This window comes from Scyliorhinus torazame, chromosome 5 (assembly GCF_047496885.1).
Source record: "Scyliorhinus torazame isolate Kashiwa2021f chromosome 5, sScyTor2.1, whole genome shotgun sequence".
Classification (NCBI taxonomy): Eukaryota; Metazoa; Chordata; class Chondrichthyes; order Carcharhiniformes; family Scyliorhinidae; genus Scyliorhinus; species Scyliorhinus torazame.
In genome coordinates, this window is record NC_092711.1 from 164,333,478 (window position 1) to 164,342,199 (window position 8,722).

General features: G+C 47.6%; 1 long non-coding RNA gene across 1 annotated transcript; it reads left to right on the forward strand.

The window, feature by feature from the left end:
* The first annotated feature begins 1,426 nt into the window (after positions 1-1,426).
* Positions 1,427-5,210, forward strand: LOC140420386 (uncharacterized). Its single transcript, XR_011946340.1, has 2 exons — positions 1,427-2,053; positions 3,048-5,210. It is a non-coding gene; the product is annotated as an uncharacterized lncRNA (long non-coding RNA).
* Positions 5,211-8,722: the final 3,512 nt, after the last annotated feature.

An 8,722-nucleotide genomic window follows, 5' to 3' on the forward strand; every position in this document is an offset into this window, starting at 1 on the left:
TCTCACACTGAGAGCAGGTGAATGGCCTCTCCCCAGTATGAACTCACTGGTGTGTCTGCAGGCTGGATAACTCAGACGATTTATTTCCACACTGAGAGCAGGTGAACAGTCTCTTCCCAGTGTGAACTTGCTGATGTCTCCACAGGTGGGATAACTGAGTGAATCCCTTCCCACACTGAGAGCAGGTGAACAGCCTCTCCCCAGTGTGAACTCGCTGATGTCTCCGCAAGTGGGAGAACTGAGTGAATCCCTTCCCACACTGAGCACATGTGAACGGCCTCTCCCCGGTGTGACTGCGTTGATGAATCTCAAGTTGAGATGGTGCATTGAATCCCTTCCCACATTCCCCACATATCCACGGTTTCTCCATGTTTTGTGTCTCTCCAGGTCAGAAAATTAGTTGGAAGTCTCGTTCACACTGTCACTCCCCGCTGTGAATGGCGCAATGTTGATTCATTCGGGGGGTGGGGGGGGGGGTCTCAGTGCTTTTCCAGTCACAATCATGTTTAAAATCTTTTGATGCTGACAGATTGGACAAACAGTTCTTCTTCCCTTCTAGATTCAAAGGCTGATGATAGTCAGATCCCAAGGAATCTGGTGACTTTGTCAGATCGAGACGTTACGTTTGAGATTTCTCTCTGTAATTCCTCCTCTTCTCATATCCTGTAAAAGGAGTTTACAAAAGACATCACTGTCAGCACAGGATAGAAATTCAGAACAGACAATTCTAGTTCCTGGAGAACATTCTTTCCTCTCTCATTCCCCAATACCGAGTCTCTAACGCCTCTTTCTCCCTGTCTTCAGGGAGCGGACTTGGAGGGGCAGAGTCTCGGAGCAGTCAGTATAAAGACCTTTCCTCGGGGATTCACGGCCTAGTTTCCAGGAAGTGGACTGAGAGGTCCGGATTTTCGGAACTGAATGAAAAAACCTTTCCTTGGGGATTCACGGCCTACTCGCCAGGCTGTGATTTTGGAGCCTGAATTTTAAGACCTTACCTCGGGGATCTGAGGCCGAGTCTCCAGGTAACGGAATCGGATCTGGAGGACTGAGAGCCGCCTGGTCCTCCAGCCAATCAGAGTGAATGAAGGGCGGGACTGGAGGACTGAGAGCCGCCTGGTCCTCCAGCACGCAGTGAATGAAGGGCAGGGGCTGGAGGACTCAAAGAGCCGCCTGGTCATCCAGCCAATCAGAGTGAATGAGGGGCAGGGCTGGAGGACTGAAACAGCCGCTTGGCCCTCCAGCCAATCAGAGTGAATGAGGGGCGAGACTGGAGGACTGAGAGCCGCCTGGTCCTCCAGGCAGTCAGAGTTAATGAGGGGCGGGACTGGAGGACTAAGTCAGACGATTGGTCCTCCAGCCATTTGAGTGAATGAGGGGCGGGACTGAAGGACTGAGACAGCCGTCTGGTGCTCCAGCACGCAGAGTGAATGAAGGGCGGTACTGGAGGACTCAGAAAGCCGCCTGGTCCTCCAAACAATCAGAGAGAAGAAGGGGCGGGGCTGGAGGACGGAGACGGGCGCTCGAGCCTCCAGCCAGTCAGAGTGAATGAGGGGCGCGGCTGGAAGACTGAGACAGACGCTCGGTCCTCCAGCCAATCAGAGAGAATGAGGGGCGGGGTCTGACCTTATTGTTTTCCCCTCCCCATCCTCCACTCACTCAACAAATATTTTGGGTATTAACTTGAGCCTGGACCTGGGAAAGAATTTCCCGAACCAGAATCAGGGAGCTGACAACTATTCATCAGGGTTTTGCGGCTCCACAGAGTATTTCCAAATCCTCCCACCCACCTCCTTAGTTTTGCTCGGGTTTCCAAAACGAACAGGCCCATTAATCCGAATGCGCATGCTCCAAACACCGACAATGCCGAATCCGTCAACCGGTAATGCGCATGTGCAGAGAAGAGCACACCCACTGACTTCCGCTGCAATGTTGACCAATGGAAAGAGTGGGCCACCGGAAGGACTTTCGCCCTCCAGCAATTCAGAGCGCGGGCTTTGTGTGAATGAATATTGAGCTTTACCCAGACTGAAACGTCCTCTTGTCTCCAACATCTGTGAGTAAAACACTTTATTTTCTCCCCCTTTCCATTTATTTTCGCATTCTGACCTTCAATTGGTGACTTGCAGCAACTGAAGGGAAAGGAAGTGAATCCAGGAAAGGTGCAGACTCTGGAAAGGTTGGCCCAGGTCTCTCTCTTAAAGACATTGACATCCCCTGTTACATTCCCGTAACAGCCTCCCCGAACAGGCGCCGGAATGTGGCGACTAGGGGCTTTTCACAGTAACTTCATTGAAGCCTACTTGTGACAATAAGCGATTTTCACTTCATTTCATCCTTTGCTCCCTCAGCTTGACATTTATTTGTCTGGCTAAAAGGATGGTACCTTTTATGATTCGCCGAGCCCCGAGAACACCAAGCTCACCTGTCTGCCACCCCCGAGAACATAACCACACAACCTAGTCCTAGTCAGATGTGCCCTGTGTACCACCTTGAACTGAGTCAAGCTCCACCTAACACACGAGGAGATTGTGTTGACCCTGTACAGTCTCACGCCACACTTCATCGAAAGAGCTGCCCCGTGCCCTGCACCCCTTTACGATTTTGTCCATTTTTACCAATATCAATCGAATAGGAGCTGGGGGCTCCTCGATTGATATAGGGAGATCCTCGGTGATAGTCGGCTGTTGCTAAGATGCCCATGAGCATCTCAACTGAAGACACTATAACTTTCGCTTCAGCAGGGGGCGCCGCTATTTTGTTTCCAATGAGCCTGGAAAAGAATCTGAAACAGATGACGATTCTTTGCTCGCTGGCTTCTTCAAACTTGGTTTCTTGGACATTGCCACAGTATGGAAGCTTTATCCCACTGACGAATTTGAAATATCCCCAAACCCCCTCAAATACAGAGTGAAAAAGATGGAAAACAAAGTCCCCGGATGAGAGCTGCCTCATATGCGGCTGCTCCCGACATGTCGCAACCGAAGTCCCCGTCTGTTCTTAATTTCTGCTGTACTGACACTGATGTCTTTTGTAAATTGTTTTTACAGGATATTAGAAAAGTAGGAATTACAGACAGATATCTCAAACTAAATGTCTCGATCAGACTGGGTCACTCAATTCATCGGCGCCTGAACATCATCGGACTTTGAATCTAGAAGGAGAAATGTTTGCCTCGTCTGTCAGCTTGAGAAGATTTTGAACATCAGTGTGACTGGAAAAGCACCAAGACACACACGCCCGAGTGAGAGTGTCCAGAGCACTGACTGTGGAAAGAGCTTTAACCAGTTACACAGCCTGAAAAAAACATCACACCATTCACAGTGGGGAGAGACCATACACGTGTTCTGTGTGTGAACAAGGCGTCAACTGATTGTCCGCCCTGGAGAGACACAAGGAGACCCAAAATATGAAGAAACGATGGAAATGTGGGGACTGTGGGAAGGGATTCAGAGTCCCATCTGCGCTGGAGATTAATCGACGCAGTCACACTGAGGAGAGGCCCTTCACCTACTCTCAGTGTGAGAAGGGATTCACTCAGCATCTGACCTGCAGACACATCAGCGAGTTCACACCGGGGAGAGGCCGTTCACCTGCTCTCAGTGTGAGAAAGGATTCAGTCAGTTATCCAGTCTGCGGACACACCAGCGAGTTCACACTGGAGAGAGGCCATTCACCTTCTCTCAGTGTGGGGAGGGATTCATTCAGTTGATCAGCCTGCAGATACACGAGCGAGTTCATACCGGCAAGTGGCCGTTCACCTGCTCTCAGTGTGGGAAGGGATTAATTTCCTCATCCAACCTGCAGATACACCAGCGAGTTCACACTGGGGAGAGGCCGTTCACCTGCTCCCAGTGTGGGAAGAGATTCACTCATATGTCCAGCCTGCAGTCACACCAGCGAGTTCACACTGGGGAGAGACCATTCACATGTTCTCAGTGTGGGAATAGATTCACTTTGTTACCCAACCTGCGGGCACACGGTCGCGTTCACACTGGGGAGAAGCCATTCCCCTGCTCTCAGTGTGGGAAGGGATTCACTCGGTTATCCAACCTACAGAGACACCAGCGGGTTCACACTGGGGAGAAGCCATTCACCTGCTCTCCATGTGGGAAGGGATTCACTCAGTTATCCCATCTGCAGGCACATCAGCGAGTTCACACTGGGAGAGTTTGTTCACCTGCTCTGAATGTGGGAAGGGATTCAGTGATTCATCGCACCTGCTGAGACACCAACAAGTTCACAAGTGATTGGACTACATTTTGTTCATTCTGACAGTTGGTCAATGGGGATGGTTGGAGAGTTTCCTCTGCTGGACTGGCCGGTCTCACGACTTTGACTCCAGTGGGCTGTTGCTCTTCGAGCCTTGTTGCGAATACCTGGTTTTGCAGTTCACAAGGATCACAGATTGAAAGTTGGTTTGGAAGTTGGAAGCTGTCTCCTTCCCATTTCTGTTTGGATCCCCCTAAAGCCTTGCCATGGAGATGGGCCATGGAGGTAACATGGTTCTTTTGTTTAATTTATCTCTGTGTTTCTCGCAGAAGAAAATGATCAAGGTATGGGGGCAGGTTGTCTGACATGGACTGAGAAACAACATTAAATGGTGTGATGGGAGACAGGCAATAACTAATATTTCAGGGGATTGGTTAGCTCAGTTGGCTGGATGGCTGGTTTGTGATACTGAGCGACACCAACAGCGTGGGTTCAACTGCCGTACCGGCTGAGATCATCCATGAAGGCCCTGCCTCCTCAACATTGCCCTTCGTCTGAGGTGTGGTGACCCTCAGATTAAATCACCACCAGTCAGCTCTCTCTCGCTTTCTCACAAAGGGGGATGCTCTTATGGAATTCTGACAATGGTACCAGCCAGTAACAAGGTTAAGATAAGGGAGTTATGTATACACAAGACCCAAGGACGGTCGATGAGGGGGTCTGGAAGGCATCATGAGTTCATGAGTAACCCCCCTAGCTGTCCATGAGCAGATCACTCAGTTCCCTGCTGCCCAGTAACCACTTTCATTGGATCTACCAGTCAATGTGTGCAATCTATAATCATTGTGATTGGATCGTGTCCGGCTGAGTTGGGCTGACTAACTATTTGAAATTGTATAAATGATGATGATTCCCTTTGTTCAGTGGAGAGGTATCTGCCTTTGCCCAGAGGCTTACTCCCCGCCGGTGTTACAACAATAAACTGTTTGATGTTTGAAGCAGACCTGAATGTCGAGGGATTCTTTTGGATTCATTCCCGCTCACAGAAGCATAACCTACTTTTGTATTCAATTCCCCCACAATAAACAGGAACATTCTATTAGCTTTCCTAATTACTTGCTGTACCTGTATACTCGCCTTTTGTGATTCATGCTCTTGGACACCCAGATCCCTCTGAGTTTCAGAGCTCTGCAATCTCTCACCATTTAGATAGTAAGCTTTTTTATTGTTATGGCCAACATGGACAATTCCACATTTTCCCACAATATTCTACATTTGCCAGATCTTTTTCCACTCACTTAACCTATCCACATCCCTTTGTAGTCTCCTTATGTCATTCAGCCCGTCGAGCCTGCTCCACCATTCAATACGATCATGGCTGATTAACCACTTCAATGCCTTTTCCCCCACACTATCCCCATATCCCTTTGTGTTATTGGTATTTAGAAATCTGTCAGTCTCTGCTTTAAACACATTCAATGACTGAGCTCCCACAGCCCTCTGGGTAGAGAATTCCATAGATTCACAACCCTCTGAGTAAAGAAATGTCTCCTCCGAGACCGGTCCTAAGTGGCTTCCCCCTTATTTTGAAATTGTGTCCCCTGGTTCTAGACTCCCCAACCAGGGGAAACATCTCACCTGCACCCACCCTGTCTATTCCTTTATGGATTTTGTAGGTTTCATTGCGATCACTTCTCATTATTTGACAGTCTAGAGAACACAGGTCAGGTTGCCTCAATCTCTCCTCAAAGGGCAGTCCTGCCACCCCCGGAACAAGTCTGGTGAACCTTTGTTGCCCTTTCCCTCTGGCGACAAGGGCAGTAAAACTGCACACAGTCCTCCAGCTGCGGTCTGACCAAGGTTCTACACAACAGGTACATTCTGGACAGTCTCACGACTTTGCATTTATTTTATCCTGGATAGTATGGGGGAAGCAGTGGCCTAGTGGTATTGCTGCTGGACGAGTAATCCAGAGACCCAGGTATTATTCTGGGGTTCGAATCCCACCAGGACAGATGGTGAATGTGGACAGGATTTGAATGTGGTTGACTCTTAACTGTCCCCCACTGTAATGACCTAGCAAGCCACTCAGTTCAAGGGCAATTATGAATGGGTAACAAATGCTGACCCAGCCAGTGATGCCTACATCCCAAGAAAAAGTTTTATCATACTACTACAGGTAGATCCAAAATAAATACATTTGTCTCGGTTCCATTGAGGCTACAGCACAGGGCCAGGCCAGTCAGCTCAATTGGTCTCTGTCAGTATTAATGCTCCACATGAGCCTCCACCCAGCCCTCTTCATCTCCCCCATCAACATATCCTTCTATTCCTTTCTCCCTTGTCAAGATACTGGAGTATTCATGTTGTTCATCTCAACCACTCACTGTGGTAGCGAGTTCCACATTCTCACCACTCACTGGATAAAGAGGTTTCACTTGAAATCCATATTGGATTATTGAACCCCTGAAAATGGATTGAAAATGCACGCAGCATTTGTAACAGATTGGATCTAAATGTTGAAGGGTATTTGACATATTGGAATGCATGAAGCTCGGAAAAGATGACGGGATTGCTCCTGTTCATTAAGGATTACATTAGTTCAGTACTGAGAGCTCAACTTAGCCTGAAAGTTCAGGGTGTGGAATCAGCTTTGCTCGAGATAAGAAATAATAAGTTACAAGGTCTCATGTGAGTAGTTAATGGGCCTCCAGGTTACAGAGGGACATAGATAAGCTGCAGAGCTGGGCTGAGACATGGCAAATGGAGTTTAATGTAGAGAAGTGTGAGGTGATTCACTTTGGCAGGAATATCAGGAATGCGGAATATTTGGCTAATGGTAAAGTTCTTGGAAGTGTGGATGAGCAGAGGGATCTCGGTGTCCATGTACATAGATCCCTGAAAGTTGCCACACAGGTTGATAGGGTTATGAAGAAGGCCTATGGAGTGTTGGCCTTTATTGGTAGAGGGATTGAGTTCCGGAGTCATGAGGTCATGTTGCAGCTGTACAAAACTCTGGTACGGCCGCATTTGGAGTATTGCGTACAGTTCTGGTCACCTCATTATAGGAAGGACATGGAAGCTTTGGAGCGGGTGCAGAGGAGATTTACCAGGATATTGCCTGGTATGGAGGGAAAATCTTATGAGGAAAGGCTGATGGACTTGAGGTTGTTTTCGTTAGAGAGAAGAAGGTTAAGAGGAGACTTCATCGAGGCATACAAAATGATCAGGGGGTTAGATAGGGTGGACAGTGAGAGCCTTCTCCCGCGGATGGAAATGGCTAGCACAAGGGGAGATAGCTTTAAACTGAGGGGTAATAGATATAGGACAGAGGTCAGAGGTAGGTTCTTTACGCAAAGAGTGGTGAGGCCGTGGAATGCCCTACCTGCAACAGTAGTGAACTCGCCAACATTGAGGGCATTTAAAAGTTTATTGGATAAGCATATGGATGATAATGGCATAGTGTAGGTTAGATGGCTTTTGTTTCGGTGCAACATCGTGGGCCGAAGGGCCTGTACTGCGCTGTATCGTTCTATGTCTCTTGTGTGAGTCAATAATGGGCCTCCTAACAGTAGTTACATTGTAGGTAGAGTGTACAGGAAGTATTAAATAAGGCTTGTAATTCATGTACCACAATAATCATGGGTGACTTTAGGTATTAGTTAGGACGATGAGCCTGACGAATATTAATCATGAGGAAGTGACATCACAATGAGAAACTGACATCACACATCAGCAAGGTGACCGATATCCTTCAGAGACCAATCAGACATTGATCGTGCCCCATTTAACCAATCAGGGACTGATCATGGGCTGCTTGGGCCAATCAGAACCACAGAAAACTACCAGCCATGCGTAGAGGTAGGTAATAGAAAGGGTTAATGAGCTACAATTCGCTGGAGCTCGGTGCCCAACACAACATGAAGTAAGAGGATAGACCTCAGTCAACAGAACAAGAGACAGCTCCATAGTCACCTGGAAGCTGAGAGCCGGTGATCCAGAGTGAACGGACTAATCCACTGCTTTTGTTAATTGTAATAAGTACAAAATCACAACTTAATAAATTCTGTGACAACATTCTTGTACCCGGAATGGGTACAAGAATGCAACTAGTCAGGAGCTGCAGGTAACTTTCACAATACATTCTGACGTGTGATTGATTCGAGTGTTAAAATTGAGATTGAAGCCAAACCCAGATGTTACAATAGGATTGAATTTCACATTCTGTTTGGGTATCCTGCACTAACAGTGATGGCTTTTGTAAACTCCTTTTACAGGATATTTGAAGGGGAGGAGTTACAGACAGAAATTTCACACCAAACATCACAACAAGATGTGACAGAGTCACTCGATTCATGGGAGCTGAATATCATCGACTTTTGAATCTAGAATGAGAAATGTTTGTCTGTTCTTCTGCTGAAAGAGATTTTTAAACATCACTCAGTGTACAGACACTGAGCCAGGCTCATCCGAGTGAGGCATCACTAAAAAAATCCATTTTATATTTTGCAGC